General features: G+C 36.8%; 1 protein-coding gene and 1 long non-coding RNA gene across 8 annotated transcripts in view; both read left to right on the top strand.

Annotated features, from left to right (window-relative positions):
• The window catches only part of UBE2E2 (ubiquitin conjugating enzyme E2 E2), a 528,260-nt gene that overhangs the window by 160,259 nt on the left and 350,967 nt on the right, over positions 1 to 17,034 (top strand). The window lies entirely within an intron of this gene.
• Positions 6,193 to 17,034, top strand: part of LOC111091906 — a 79,823-nt gene continuing 68,981 nt past the window's right edge. The window contains exons 1-2 of the long non-coding RNA XR_005376959.1: positions 6,193 to 6,410; positions 7,308 to 7,391. This is a non-coding gene — a long non-coding RNA (uncharacterized LOC111091906). The remainder of the gene's footprint in view (positions 6,411 to 7,307; positions 7,392 to 17,034) is intronic.

Raw genomic sequence — 17,034 nt, 5'->3', positions numbered from 1 at the left:
TCTCTGCATTTGGGAGATTTATAATGAAACGTATCTACCATTATATTGAGTACTTTCACTGCCCTAAAAAATCTTCTCTGCTCTATTCAGTTCTCCCTTCCCTCAACCCATATCTTTTTACTGTCTCCATAGTTTTGACTTTTCCAGAATGTCATATAGTTGGAATCATACAGTATGTAGCCTTTTCAAGCGGTCTTCTTTCACTTGGTAATACGTATTTAAATATCCTCCATGTCTTTTCATGCCTTTATAGTTCATTTCTCTTTAACATTGAGTAATATTTCATTGTCTGGGTGTGCCAAAGGTTATTTATCCACCCACCTACTGAAGGACATCTTAGTTACTTCCAAGTTTTGGGATAAAGCTGCTATAAACATCTGTGTGTGAATTTTTATATGGACATTAGACTTCAGTTCCTTTGGCTAAATGCCAAGCAGTGTGATTGCTGGATTCTACAGTAAGAGTATTTGAAAGAAACTGCCAAACTGTCTTATAGAGTGGCTATACCCTTATGCACTCCCACCAGCAATGTATGAGAGTTTCTATTGTTCTGCATTCTCATTTGGTGTCTTGATTTTGGCCATTCTTATAGGTGTATAATGGTATCTCAATGTTTTAATTTGCATTTCCCTGATGACATAGGATATGGGGCATCATTTCTTTTCTTTAAAAAAAAAAAAAAGATTTTGAGAGAGAAAGAGAGAGAGAGATGGACCAGGGGGAGGGGCAGAGAGAGAGGGTCAGAGAATCTTAAGCAGACTCTGCACAAAGTTTGGAGCCTGATATGGGCTCAGTCCTACAACCCTGAAATCACAACCTGAGCTGATATCAAGAGTCAGACCTCAACTGATTGAGCCACCCAGGTATCTTTTCATATGCTTGTCATATATGTACCTTCTCTAGTGAGTTTTCTCTTAAGGCCTTTGGCCCATTTTTTTTCCATATACCTATTGCAATGAATTTATTATACCAGCAAAGATATGTAAAATATATTATCAAGTATTTGATTAATAATTAAATATTTTTTGAGTGGACACAGTAATCATTTTATTTTAACATGTTCTTGTTCATAAAACTGAGCATTTTACTTTTTTTATGGGAACAATTTATATTTTTTTTTGTTTCAAGTTTTTATTTAAATTGTAATTACCATGTAGTGGTGTAATATTGGTTTCAGGAGTAAAATTTAGTGATTTATCACTTACATATAACACTCAGTGCTCATTTATAAGTGCCCTCCTTAATCCCCCATCACCCTTTCAGCCTATCCCCCACCCACCTTCCCTCCAGCAACCCTTAGTTTGTTCTTTATAGTTAAGAGTCTCTTCCGGTTTGCCTCCCTCTCTTTTTTCCTCTTTCCCCTGTGTTCATTTGTTTCTTAAATTCCACATATGAGTGAAGTCATGGTATTTGTCTTTTTCTCACTGACTTGTTTCATTTAGCATGATACAGTCTAGCTTCATCCCACTTTGTAGCAAATGGAAAGATTTCATTCTTTTTGATTGCTTTGTAACATTCCATTATGTGCCCGGGTGTGTGTGCATGTGCACACATGCGTGTTTGTGTATGTATATACCACATTATCTTTATCCCTTCCTCAGTCAATGGACATTTGGACTCTTCTCATAACTTGGCTATTGTTGATAATGCTGCTGTAAACATCCGGGTGCACGTGGCCTTTCAAATCAATAGTTTTGTATCTTTTGGGTAAATACCTAGTAGTGCAATTGCTGGGTCATAGGGTAGTTCTATTTTTAACTTTTGAGGAATCTTCATACTGATTTCCAGAATGGCTGTTGCATTCCCATCAACAGTGTAAGAGGGTTCCCCTCCCCACATCCTTTGCCAACATCTGATGTTACCTGTGTTGTTAATTCTGACAGATGTGAGGTGATATCTCATCGTGGTTTTGGTTTGTATTTTCCTCTCAATGAGGGATGTTGAGCGTCTTTTCATGTGTCTGTTTGCTACCTGTATGTCTTTGGAAAAATGTCTGTTCATGTCTTCTGCCCATTTCTTAACTGGATTATTTGTTTTTTGGGTGTTGAGTTTGGTGCATTCTTACAGACTTTGGATACTAATCCCTTATAGCATATGCCATATGCAGATATCTTCTCCCATTCAGTAAGCTGCCTTTTCGTTTTGTTGATTGTTTGCTTTGCTTTGCAGAAGCTTTATATTTTGAAGAAGTCCCAATAGTTCATTTTTGCTTTGATTTCCTTGCCTCTAGAGACGTGTCTAGTAAGAAGTTGATATGGTGGAGGTCAAAGAGGTTTCTGCCTGTGTTCTCGTTTAGGATTTTGATGGTTTCCTTTCTCTTATTTAGGTCTTTCATCCATTTTGAATTTATTTTTGTGTATGGTGTAAGAAAGTGGTCTAGTTCCTTCTTCTGCATGTCGCTTTCCAGTTTTCCCAAACCATTTGTTGAAGAGACTTTTTTCCATTGGATATTTTTTCCTGTTTTGTCGAACATTAGTTGACCATATAGTTGTGGGTCCATTTCTGGCCCATTTTTAAATTCTGTTGATTATGTTCTTATTGTTGAATTTAAAGCATTCTTTTATGTTTTGGGTTACAGTCCTTTATCAGATGTGTCTTTTACAAATATTTTCTCCCAGCCTGTGGCTTGTCTTTTCATTCTCTTTATTCATGAGAGACACAAAAAAGAGAGAGAGAGAGAGGCAAAGGCACAGGCAGAGGGTGAAGCAGGCCACATGCAGAGAGCCTGATGCGGGACTCGATCCTAGAAATCCAGGATCATGCCCTGGGCCACAGACAGGCGCTAAACCACTGAGCCACCCAGGGATCATCTTTTCATTCTCTTGACAGTATCTTCAGTGAAGCGGAAACTTTTAATTTTAAGGAAGTCCAACCGATTTTTTTTATAGATCATACCTTTGGTGTTGTAGCTAAAATATCACTAACCCCAAGGTCATCTAGATTTGCTCTTATGTGCCTTTTAGGAGTTTTATAGTTTTGCATTTTTACGTTTGAATCTGTGTTCCATTTTGAGTTAATTTTTGTAAAAGTTGTAAGGTCTGTTTGTATCTATATTCATTGTTGTTTTGCATGTGGATATCTAGTTATTCAAGCACGATTTTTTGAAAAACTACCTTTGTTCCTTCATCAGATCAGGTTGATTATATGGGATATTTCTGGGCTTTCTGTTCTATCCTGTTCCATTAATTTGTTTCACCAATATCGTACTGTCTTGATTAGTGACAGAAATTGTTTCATTCTATTTATAAGTAATTAACACATTTTCTGAGGCCCAAATAGCCCTAAATCAAGAAAATAGGAGTCACGGTAACATCAGGAACTAGGAATTTCTTGAAAGTCTTGGTTTGGAGCCTCTCTATTTAACTGGGGACTCCAGAAATGCCTTGTCCAAGTGCAGGCCCAGATTGGCTCATGCATTTACTGTCTGGCTACTATCCCAGCAGCCATGGGCCAGAGAGGTCTACTTTTGGGACTCTTGGATCTACTTGGGGTCAAGAATTCTTTCCTTTTTTGCCACTTTTACTTCAGTGGACAATTTTGTTTCTTTTATCTAATGGGCTTCCCCCACCACAGGGTCATCCAGGGTGGTCAGGAATCCTCTGCTGATGCCACCCTCAGTCTACTATGGTAGGATTGCCTTTGGGTGTGGGGCATGTGCTGGAATGGCAGATTTGTGTAGACAGGACTTGGCTGTGCTTAACTCTTGCTTTCCTTGTACTTCTTTCTGCAAGAGCCTCATGGTCTTGAAGTTACTCTGCACCTGTAGGAGGAGCCTGAAACCAAGATGTGTGGGAGTCATGGGAACTACTCAGTCTGGTTTCAAACACACTGGGGACTTAGCCCACCTCTCTGTAGGGCTTATTCTGTTTTCCTCTTAGACAGGATTTTGTGTAGTTCAGGTATTCTGGCCCTCAGGAACTCTGGAGTACATGCAGAAAGGATAGGCTCTGATACAAGTACCAACCCAGTATTTTTGGTTTTTGACCTTTTTCTAGCTATGCCTTGGAAAAAGAAATGAAATGGTTTGAGTGAACACATCATTACTGGCTTCTGATATTTCTAGCTCTGTCAGAAAGGTCATTTGTGTGGATATTTGTTACTAGTTATAATGCTTAATGAGTTTTAGGAAATCATTTAATAATTTCTTCTAGGTGTGCAGTTGTTTTTCTCGAGCAGATTTGGTTTTTAATCACAGATCGTGGATTAAGAATGACGGTTATCTAACATTTATGAAATCATCCTGACAACTGAATTTATACTCCATTGGTTAACAGACTGTCACTAATTGGATCTATTTGCATCTTCTCTAACCTGTGACCGATTTGTAGGGAACCAGATTGATTTTGTTCATTCCTCTGTTCCTTGTGCTTACCATGTAGTAGGAATGCAAAAGTGGAGATAATAGCAATAATGAAGGGAAACATGGACCTTGTGTTTCTGGAGCTTGTATTCTGATGGGTGTTCAAAGGATACTGAGTGTGACTGTATTGGGGTGTGTGTATGAGAGAGGAGAGTTTTCAAATGGGCGTATTTCTCTCTCCAGAGAAACTGAACCAACAGGATCTATATATATATAATAGAGATGTATTATAAGGGATTGTCTCATATGATTATGGAGACTCTGAAGCTTTACTTATATTAGTCTTTGATGCAAATATTAATTTCATTCAGAAATACCTGAGACACACCCAGAAAACTATTTGACCAAATTTCTTTTTTTTTTTTTTTTTTAAGATTTTATTTATTTATTCATGAGAGACCATGAGAGAGAGACAGAGACACAGGCAGAGGGAGAAGCAGGCTCCATGCAAGGAGCCCGATGTGGGACTCGATCCCGGATTCTGAGATCATGCCCTGAGCCAAAGGCAGACGCTCAACCGCTGAGCCACCCAGGTGTCCCTATTTGACCAAATTTCAAGTTAACTTCTCCCCACCAGCCTTTTTTTCCCCAAATAAGTCTCAATTTTAATAAGATCCTCTACACACACATTTGCTGCTGAAAATTGAAATAGCACATCAAAAAAAAATACAATTCAATTTTTGAAAACCAGAAAAATATAACCTATGCACCCTGCCCTAATTATGCTCTAACCAAACTACCCCAAATTTTCCGTGTGTTCCTCTGCACAAGTTGCTTGGCTTCCAATTTTTGATGTTAAGTTTTATCTTAATGACTTCAGACTTCTCAAACACACTCAAAACCTATTAGTGCTTCCTTTGCAACACTCAAAACCTATTAGTGCTTCCTTAGGTCAAATCAAAAAGCAGAAGTAACCATCATGGATAGATTATACTTATATAACAATTTTGTAATATTAAAACATCATGAAGTAAGTGACTGAACTTCTAAAATTATTGAATTAGGAATCATTGTCCCACTTTCCAGGACTACTTTCATTTGAAGTTGATGTAGTATGTGTTTTTGAAAATTACTCAGATGTTAACAAACTTGACTCTTCTTAGTGATTGAATCATTCTTGTGCAAAAACCCTTTGTTGCAAAGGTGAAAAAAAAGTGCTCTTGGTAAAAGAAGGGTTATTAAATATATAGTACAAAACTATTTAAATTTTTTTTTAAAGTACAGTAGCAGTGAATTGCTATGCTGCTGTGTGTTTGGTGCTGATTTCTGATCTCTCTGGATTATGCTTAAGACCAGTGACAGTCTGTGAATGCAAAAAAATCCGTATTTTGTAGTAGTCTTTTAAGTTATAAAAATTCATTGTTGAGAAAATGCCTAGATTCATAAGGAAAATGATTTTTACTGTTCACATATTCCTTTATCTGTATGTTTCATCATTTATTATTGAATATTCTTGTTTATCAGTTTTCTGTGTAGCTCTCTCTCTTTTTTACAATAAATGCTGTGGAGTTAAATGGGGTGGTCAGTGTCTAGTATTTGAACAGTTTTAATAAATATTGCCTGTGTCAGTGTCTAGTATTTGAACAGTTTTAATAAATATTTCCTAATTGGTCTTGTTTATAAGCTCTAATATAAAATATTAATAGTCGCTAACTTGTATTTAGTGCTGGGTAAAACCTGAGCTTTATATGGATTGTTTCATCCAGTCCTCAAAATAATCTTGTGAAGGAGGTGTTTATATTGCCCTTTAGGAAATAGCTAAGTGCCTACTGTGTGCAAAGCACTGTGTCAGGCAAGGGGGCTGTAAGAATGAACAAAGCAGCCATTGTTGATGACCACATTCTAAAGGAACAGTACTACTCTCGGTTTGTCATTGTTAGAGTCTGGAAGAAACATTTAGGCTATTTTGAAAGTACTATCACACTGAATATAAGGAAGAGTGGCAAGAAATTATCTTTGAGAAAATACCTGTGCAGCTTAAGTTCGTTAAGCCACATGGGGGAAGGAAGTGTCTTTAGGCTGAGGAGGCAGCATGTGTGAAGGCCTTGAGGTGGATAATATGGGCTCATGTTTTACTAACTGAAGTGAGATCATGTATGACTGGAACTGTGAGGTATCTGGAGTAGAGGAGCTCAGGTTGACACAAGGGCTAGATTACTTAGGGTCTTTTGGTCAGGTTAAGAATTCTTTTCTTTCTCCTGAAAAGCATTGGGAAACCTTTGAAATGTTTTTCATGGAGGAGGCTCAAGTGGATTTACTTTTTATTTTTATTTTTTTTACTTTTTCAAATTTTTAAAAAGATTTTATTTATTTATTCATTAGAGAAACGGGGGGGCAGAGACACAGGCAGAGGAAGAAGCAGGCTCCATACAGGGAGCCCGACATGGGACTCGATCCCAGGTCTCCAGGATTTACTTTTTAAAAAGCACACTTTGGCTGCCATATGGACAATGGGTTTGTAATTTTCAGTTGTCCTATAATTTCAGCAGCCTTTTAAATGTCAATCTGATGGGTGAAGGTTCTTAAATTTCTTAAAAAGAAGCTAACTTAAAGCCACAATCATGAGTTTTGGGGTAGGGGTTGAAACAGTGTCTTAGGGGAGGAAGGAAGGGATGATTTAAGACTAAGAGGAGACTCCTAGTCTCTTCTGTCACAGTGTCCAGAAGACTAAGTTTGTATTTGAGAAGAGTATGTTGCTCAGCAGATCTAGATTAATGAAAAATCTGAATTTGAGCTGTTTTTTTTTTTGTTCAGAATGCTTTCCTTCATCCCTTCTAGTCTCCACAGATCACATCAGAGAAGATGTCACTTGAGGGACTTACTAAAAGATTCTGAGGGCTTTGTAGATTGATAAGACATGGTATGGGGAGAAAAGTAGAGATAAGCTTATTTTATTATGTTGTACAATTTCTGTCTCTCTTTATCTGCCTTGTGATGCCAATGAAAGTAAGACCGCTGTCTGGCCTGTGCATAGGTTGGTTGTTAAAGAGGCTCTATGATTTTCGGTTACTTTCTCCAGACAGCTCCTCCGGTAAGTTACCTACCTCCTACTTTTTTCCCCCTAAGATTCAGACAGTAAATTACAACCCATTTCTTAGAATTGTAGTTCCATGAAAGGTACACTTCATTGTTCTAATTTTTCCTCTTAAATTTGTTTTAGTTTCAAGGAACAAAGTTTTTCAAATAATACTAGAGAACAGTACTGCTTTGGAGGAAATAAAAAATACTTCTTTTTTAAAGGTTTTATTTACTTATTCAACAGTGAGGGCATGAGTTGGGGGTAGCATCAGGCAGAGGGAGAGGCAGGCTCCCTGCTGAGCAGAGATTCCCAACATGGGGCTCCATCCCAGAACCCTGGAGTCATGACCCCAGCCAAAAGCAGATGCTTAACAGACTGAGCCACCCAGATGCCCCGATAAACATAATTTTTAATGGAAAAATTTTAATATATAAGCTAAGGAGAGGTTGATTGCCCTTAGCATAGAACTCCCTTCCATTTACCTTCTTTGTATCTTTTTGGGACCTCAGAAGGAAAAAAAGAAGTGGAAAGTTTGTAAAAATATTTTCACGATATTTCATAATGCTTTCTGCCTCTAAAATGTATTGTGTAAATCTTGTTTCTAGTAGAATCATGACACAGACTTGTGTGTTCAAATGATCATGCTGCTTTTTACTTTGCTCAGAATTACGCCTGAGTGCAGCAAAGGTATAAAAATCACAGGCAGAGTGATTGTGGGGTTGTGTTATGAGATTTTTAATCATCATGAACAAAAATAAAATAGGAAGTTATATGAGGATACTATTTTGGGGTACAGTTTTACATGTGAACATTTATACTTCTGTTTATTTTTAATCATTGTGATTTTGGGATTATTTCATCTACATAAACAAGGATTGATAAAGTGAAAGAAATAATTCATCATAGTATTAATATTTTAACAGAGTAATCTTTTGTACCTGCCTAAGGAAGAGATAAAAAAGGGTATTTTTTATTTTATTCTTTAAAACAAAATAAAACTGAGCTAATTTAAGCAGTTGCAGTTTCTGTGAAAACAAAGGTTTGATGTAAATGCTTTTGATAGTAGACTTTGTGACCATATCATGTATGCTTTCTTAATAATGTCTGACATTATCAGATTGATTAACTCAGCATGAGGCCTAATCAGATTTAACTATGGTTGGCAGCTGTACACTAGAAGAATAATAATACAGAGGGGGAATAAAATTAGTTTTTTAATAAGCTGTGTTAAATACAAAACAAAAAAAATGTATTGGAAATGTTCATTATTTCACATTGACATGTAAAACTATTGTATTCACACAGTATCCTTTTCAAATTCATGTTGACTTATATTTTCAAAGATTGGCTACCGACAGAAGCTAGAGGTGCTGATAATATTTTCATTTGATAATTGATGGTGTAGGTTTCAGAGAGTTAATGATTTCCTGCAAGCTTCAAGGGTCAGCATTTGTATCTATATATTGTGTTCACTGTGTAAACGTCATAGATTATGCAACCCGCCTAAGAACTAGAACCAAAACCTCTGCTTACTTTTCCTAGAATCACCATATTTCTTAAAAAATTAGTCATTGCAAAGGTAATTGTTGTCCTCATTATTTTATTTTTTAATTTTTTAAAATTTTTATTTATTTATGATAGTCACAGAGAGAGAGAGAGAGAGAGAGAGAGGCAGAGACACAGGCAGAGGGAGAAGCAGGCTCCATGCACCGGGAGCCTGACTTGGGATTCGATCCCAGGTCTCCAGGATCGCGCCCTGGGCCAAAGGCAGGCACCAAACCGCTGCGCCACCCAGGGTTCCCTGTCCTCATTATTTTAAATATTTATTTATTTGAGAGAGAGAGAGAGCGAGAGCGCACAAGTGAGCAAGTACCTATGAGCAGGGGCCAGGGCAGAGGGAGAGAATCTCAAGCAGACTCCCTGCTGAGCACGGAGCCACACACAATGAGATCATGACTTGATCCAAAATGAAGAGTTGGGTGCTCAACCAACCTAGCCACCCAGGCACTCCTCCTCATTGCTTTTTAAAAATATAATCATGAGGGATCCCTGGGTGGTGCAGCAGTTTGGCGCCTGCCTTTGGCCCAGGGCGCAATCCTGGAGACCCGGGATCGAATCCCACGTCGGGCTCCCGGTGCATGGAGCCTGCTTCTCCCTCTGCCTGTGTCTCTGCCTCTCTCTCTCTCTCTCTCTGTGACTATCATAAATAAATAAAGAAAAAAATATAAAAAAAAATAAAAATAAAAATATAATCATGAAAAGTTAATAAATGATACATATGAAGGAGTCCTAAATTAAGGAGCTGTGATTAATTCTGATTCTGCCTATTAACTTTAACCTGGGCCTAGAGTTTATTAGATCTAATCATCAAATGTTTAGTGAACGTCTACCATGTGTAGGCCATTCAGGACTTTATGGTTTTGACCAAAAGAGCAAAGATTTTGGCTTCAATCAAAGCACTATTTTGGTATGCTGAGATTGCCTATTAAGGATAACAGTCATTAATTCCACTTTGAGGACTAATTTTCAAATATACTGAGAGGTAGGCATAACAAAAATAGTTTCTGAATTTGTTGCATAAAATGTGTGCACAGAATTTTTCTACTCCACTAGATGTGTGACACCCAGCTTTTTAGTAAGTTTTCCAAACCTATTGAACTAATAAAACATTTAGTGAATATTCAAATTTTAGTCAGATGTTATTCAGAATTAAAGCAGCAAAATAGCTAAGTGAGTGGAAAAGTTTGGAAATTATGGAGCAATATTCAACTTTTAGGAAAAACATAATTGCATATCAGAACAATTTTCCAAATAAAGATACATTAAAGTATACTTTAGATGCGTTGTATATTAGCACATAATCATGTTATATGCATGTATGAGAAATAATATATATTCAATTTCTCATGTTGCTTAAGATTTCTAACAATTAGTACAGTGTCATAACTAGTTTGAATCCCAAAAATTAAATATATTTTTAATTTAGGAATAAAGAGGCAATTTCTTTCATATTAAGGTACAGTAGCCCCTAACAGGTCCTCATTGAAAGATCATATAGTATTTAAAGGTTTGATATATCCCTGAATACATGAAATTAGATAATTTACTCAAATTTAACGTTAACGATAATCTTGCAGATGAGAAGAGAGTAAAAATATTCCAGATCCAAGAGGAGTTATTTTGAGGAGTTTTAAGTGCCAGTAAATGGAAGCTTATAATAAACATGGCTATTTAGCTGTCAGTATAGCTTTATTTTAATGTATAATATGTCTAAGACAGATTGTAGGTACACAGAAGCATTTGTGGAATCGAATTAAATATATGCTTCCTTGATGTAGCTTCCAAGAGATACTGAGCAGTTGAACTACACTAAATTATAAACAATAATCAAATGATCAATATCAATTATGAAATTGGTAAGTAATTTAGAATAAAAAGAATTGATTTGTGGTAGAATTCAGCTGTAGATTTTGTGTAAATAAACTGTTAAAACCTAAATTGCCAAAACCCTGGCAGTATAGAATGAAGCATAGCAATATTAGATATAATTTACAACTTATTGATAGTTTATTTAAACAATTCACATGTTCATTTTGTGACTGTTTTTTCAATCGTGATAAATCATTCAGTATACTGAATTGTCACTTCTTAGTGTTATTGAATTTTATATACACTTTACTAATCAAGCCTTGGATCATTGTGTATGTTTTTAAAGAGTAGAAAGTTGGGTAGAGTAAGCACACCATTTAACTTATTTTCTGTTATAAACAGGGTTTTAAAACATCTGTCATTTAAAAAAAATTATACTGTTTTTAATTTTCAGGTAAGAAATTGACAGATTCTGTTTAGTAGTTGAGGTGTAATTTCAGGAAATACTAGTAGTTGACTAGTACTAGAAATTGACAGATTCTGTTTAGTAGTTGAGGTGTAATTTCAGGTAATACTAGTAGTTGACTAGTACTAGAAATTGACAGATTCTGTTTAGTAGTTGAGGTGTAATTTCAGGGCATCTTCTCTCTTGGATACCTGTGTCAACACTTAGTCACTGAAGCTTAAAATCAGTTAACAGTCAGCAGTGCCTTTCATTCACCTGTTAGGAGGTCATAAATGCAAATAAGCCTGGGAAAGAGAACATGTTTGACTTATTACCACATTAAGATTCAAATCACTGACACCAAATTCTTTTCCTAGGAGTCTTTGTTAGAGAAGAGGACACAGTGGGATGGGGCTTGTAGCAAAGGTGGGTTATGGGTAGCAAAGATAAATAACCTTTCATAAGCTATTTCAAAATTTTGACGAGAATTCCCGTGATTAAGTCCCTTAACAATTTTGGGATGTCTTACTAACCTTCTCATTTGCAGCTCTTTCTGGTATTCAGAATTGTACCCTGAGGGCATTTTGTTAATGGGGAGAATTTTGATAGTGCTAATATTTTTTGAGAAGTATAAATGTTGTACGTATATTTTAGTCCCTACCTCCTTACCCTGACAGTGGAAAGCTGATATGGGGTCAAGATCACATTGGTCTCACTTTTAACTGGGGAGTTTTGAGGGATTATGAATGGAAGTAGACATGGGCATGCAGTCTCTTTGAACCTTCTTTGTTCACATTTTATACTTTTTTTCCCATTTGTAGTTGGAAGTTGACGAGTGTTGAGGTTGCATTTACTTGGGAAGCCTGTTGACCTAACAGCAGCCCCGGTGCCCCATTTATCTTATTCACTCAGAAATGGTGCCCTCTCTTAGTGGCACTGGCCATAATTGTCCTAACACACTGGCCTGTAACCCACTGCTTTGTTTTAGTAAATATTTGTTGAATAAGGGAGGGAATACTGGAGACTCAGCTTCTCTGTTGTCTGTTTCTTACTCTCCTTTTCTGTTTTTTCTGATTCTGCTTTTCTTTACTCATATTAACTTCTATCTTATTTCACGTTCAGAATTCCCATAGTGGATTAGGTTGGTCAGTCACCTTTCAATCTGGGGTGACCAGAAAGCAGAATTCTCACACTAGTATCACTGAGACCCCTGGTTTATCTTCTGTTCCACCTGTAGTGCACTAGGCTGTGGTGTCCTGTTGAATTGGCTATGGCTTGTGTAAATGGCTTGCTAGACCAGAGCTTGAGGAATCAGTCACTCATGGGTAAGCAGGGTTTTAGTAATTGGCTGTTGGTAGAGTCTAAGTGGAGGAATGTATTCTATCTTCTAAACATACTATTTATGCATTAACTCAGAAATTATGGGGGATAATGGTATATAGAAAGTATATATACTTATATTATGAAGATTAAAATTAAAACTTCTAATGAAAGGGGCACCTGGGTGGCTCAGTGATTGAGCATCTGCCTTTGGCTCAGGTCGTGATTCCGGGGTCCTGGGATTGAGTCCTGCATCAGGGTCCCTGCTTAGTGGGGAGCCTGTTTCTCCCTCTATGTCTCTGCCTCTGGGTCTCTCTTGTGAATAAATAAATAACATCTTAAAAAAAAAAAACTTTTAATGAAAAAGTTGTGATTTGTCTAGAAGAGTTTCTAAGATTTCATAGTTATTTTAAGTATATTGACTTATATCCACTCATATTTTAGATACCCCTGTATACACATATGTAGGTACATGTGCTTATATATTGGTTTAATGTACTAATAATTTTATCTCCTTATATCCATTATGAAATATCTTAATGATATTTAAAAAATACAGTTGTGGTAACATTGATAAAATTGAACACTGCATAAAGAAGTAACATCTATTTTAAGTTTTCTGTAATTTATTTTTAATGATAAAAATAACTACAAAATCTTCTGGACTGGGATCCCTGGGTGGCGCAGCGGTTTAGCGCCTGCCTTTGGCCCAGGGCGTGATCCTGGAGACCCGGGATCGAATCCCACATCGGGCTCCTGGTGCATGGAGCCTGCTTCTCCCTCTGCCTATGTCTCTGCCTCTCTCTCTCTCTCTGTGTAACTATCATAAATAAATAAACATTTAAAAAAAAAAAAAAAAATCTTCTGGACTGAAAACACTGAAAATTCTGTGAGGAGTAACATTAGAGATCTATTAAATCTTTAGAAATCTATTTTTTAATTTAGATTTTATGTATTTATGTATGTATGTATGTATTTATTTATTTTTTGAGAGAGAGAAAGCATGAGCAGGGAGAGGCAGAGGGAGAAACAGGCTCTCCTCAGAGCAGGGAACCTGTTGCAGGCTTGATTCAGGACCCTGGGATCATGACCCAAGCCAAAGGCAAAGGCTTAACTGACTCAGCCACCCAGGCGCCTCTAGAAATCTTTGAAATACAAGTAGTTTGAATTATTTTTATTGAAGAATTAGATATAGTCCAGATTTTCAAAAGTATCTTTATTGTTTATTAATGAAATAAATATTAACTGCCACTTACTGAGTACTTTCTTTGTGCCACAGGTGACTTTGGATGTAATTTTAATTCAGTCTCCAGTATCACCCAAAAGATTGGCAAATTATCTGAATTTTACAAATGAAACTTAGGTTTTAGGATTTGGCCACTTGTTCTCTGAATTATATAAACTGGCTAGGAAGAACAGCTGAGGCTTGGGCCCATCTCCATCATATTCCAGAGCTCAGCCCTTTCTCTTGTGCTGTATGTAATTTCTACTGTCCTACACAAATGACACGTTGCAGTGAATAAAAGTAAAAAAAGGGGATGGGGTGGGGTGCCTGAGTGGCTCAGTCGGTTAAGCATCTGACTCTTGATTTCTGCTTGGGTCATGATCTCAGGGTCATGGGATTGAGCCTTGTATCCAGATCTATGCTCAGTGGGGAGTCTGCTTGAGATTCCCTCCATCCCCTGCCCCTCCTCTCTACATACACATGCGCTCTCTCTCTAAAATAAATAAATCTTTTAAAAAAAATTATCATTTGGTCCCTTTGAGTAAATTTTTTAAATTGCAATTTGTGAGCTTTCATCTAAATCCTTCTGACATCCGTGTACAGTTGGAAGCAAATGAATGTTATTAAATTCTCATGTTGATAGCTGATAAATTTATAGGGTCTTTTAGGAGATAATGGCCCAAGAAGTTTGAGTTCACTCTATCTAAAATTTGCTTTAAATGTTCTCCAGTAACAGTATTTGATTATCTCAAAACAAGTATTCTATGGTATGAAATCTAGAGTTTTATATTTTTTAGGATAAAAATTCTATTTTTATATGCCAACAAGATTTATTTAAAAATTAAAGTGAAGTTAAAAGTACTGTCAGGATATTGTCAAAGGTAAGGAATGTGAGGGGCACCTTGTGGTGTAGTCAGTTGAGCATCCACCTTTTGGTTTCTGCTTAGTTCCTGATCTCAGGATCATGGGTGGGTTGAGTCCTGCCTCTGGCTCCTTGCTCAGTGCAGAGTCTACTTGGGAATTTCTACCCCTCTACCCCACCTGCACATGCTCCCTCCAACCCCCATTCTCTCTCTCTGAAATAAATGAATCTTTTTTAAAAAAAGAAAGAATATGAAATTAACTGGGTTCAGCTTGTTATATTAAACATATTACATAGTCATTCATACAAGCCATGATAAAAAAAAATGCAACAGTGAGTTAACTTGATCATGAACTAGGTTAATTTGTAGAGAAAAGGCTCAGATCAAATTAAATTGAGATTTGGAGCTGTAAAATAGTGAGATATGTGTATCAGAAAAGGCAGAACTTGGAAAGTGCTAAAGTTCATGTTTCATCAGACTGAATGTTAGAAGCCAAGTGAGTCCAGAGATAGCTTCAAACTGTTTGGGACAGCTAGGACAGGCCGATTTTTGTCATTAAAATTCTTCTGCAAAGAGAAGTTAATAAATGTCACCCTCCTACACTAAACCCTGACTGCAGAAGATGTTCCAAAGTGCCCCCAAGGCAACCAGTAAAAAAGTTTTTTCTTACTAGAAAGATTGGCACTTATTTTGTAAATGAAATGCAGGCTTTGAAAACGGTCACTTATTCCCCAAATTTGTAACTAGCAAGAGGGAAGAGCTGAACTCACCCCCATCTTATTCCAAAATCCATGTTCTTTGTTATGTGGGGATTAACAGCAAATGCCAAATCATACAGATTAGCAAGATTTCAAAAATTTAGATCAGTGATTCTCAAATTGTGGTCTTCAGATCAGCAGCATTATCTCTTGGGAACTTGTTACAAATATAAATTATCAGGCTCTTATTCCATACTCACAAAACAGAAACTCTGGGAGGGGGCTAGCAGTCTGTTTCGGCAGGCACTCCTGGTAATTCTGATGCAAGCTAAATTTGGGAATCACTGCCTTAGGATCTTTGCAATTTTGAAACCTTAAGATCCTTTGAAAATTTGAAACTTTAATACAGATAAGAAGGGTTCTATATAATGTGAGGCTTTTTCCTTACTTAATAGTGTTGATTGTAATTCATGTACAGTCTGAATTAACAATTTCCTCCATTTTCAGTACCCTATAGGAAAACATTTAAAAACAACCCAAATAGTGAATTTGGTCAAATTTGGTTTATCTGGTTTACTGTTTTTTAAAAAAGCCATCGGGGACACCTGGCTGGCAAAGTTAGTAGAGCGCATGACTCTTTTCTTTCTTTTAAAAAAGATTGTATTTATTCAAGAGAGACACAGAGAGGCAGAGACACAGGCAGAGGGAGAAGCAGGCTCCCCATAGGGAGCCCAATTGCCGAGTGGGGGTGGGGTGGGGGAGTGGGGGTGGGTTGGGGGTGGCGCGAGGTGGGCAGTCCCAACCCAGGATCATGCCCTGAGCCAAATTAGACACTCAACTGCTCAGGCCCCCAGAGAACATGACTCTTGATCTCCAGGTAGTGAATTCAAGCCCTACTTGGCCATGGAGCCTACTTAAAAAAATAAGCATCAGCCATAATGTTTCAACTCTAGACTTAGCCATGTTGAGGGAATTAGAATTTAGGTAAGAACTACACAATATTTATATTACTCAAAGAAAGCGACCATTTTTTTAAAAATAAAAGAGAAGTAACTTTAATGAATTTTATGTAATTTGCAAAATGTAAGCAATCTCTATATTGGCCTTATTTGTGCTTATAAAGTATTTGGATAGTTTAATCAAGAGATTTGCTAAAATATTATGATTTCATTCTTTCAGTGCTTCAGTAAAGAATCTTTGTTTGAACTGACTAGATATTTGATTGTATTAAGGAATTATTATTCAATTTTGTGTGTATGTATAAGATAGTGGATGATACTTTGGGTATGTTTAATAGGGGATCTGTGTTTAATAGGAGATGTTTAATTATGCATCGTTTAAAAATGCATAATTTTGTTTGCAAGTATTTTAGTGTGTTTCTCGGATTTACTCTAAAACAATTGGAATGGGAGTAATGAGAGTTAGTACATGAGGGTAGGATGGAAACATGGTCAGTCATGAGTTAATAATTGTTGAAGTTGAGTGATGGATGCTATGGTCTGAATGTTTGTTTCTTCCCCCTCCCTCATTCATATGTTAAAATTCTAAACCTGATATGACATATTTTTTTTTTGATAGGACATATTAGATGAGACTTTTGGGAGGTGCTTAGGTCATGAAGGTGGAGCCCTCATGAATAGGATTAATGCTTTTTTAAGAGAGATCTCACAGATCTTCCTAACCCCTTGCACTCTGTGACAATACAGTGGCAGCCCTGTGAGACTGGCAGTGAAGT

This window comes from Canis lupus, chromosome 23, assembly GCF_011100685.1.
Source record: "Canis lupus familiaris isolate Mischka breed German Shepherd chromosome 23, alternate assembly UU_Cfam_GSD_1.0, whole genome shotgun sequence".
Lineage (NCBI taxonomy): Eukaryota > Metazoa > Chordata > Mammalia > Carnivora > Canidae > Canis > Canis lupus.
This window is presented reverse-complemented; position numbering and strand designations above follow the sequence as displayed.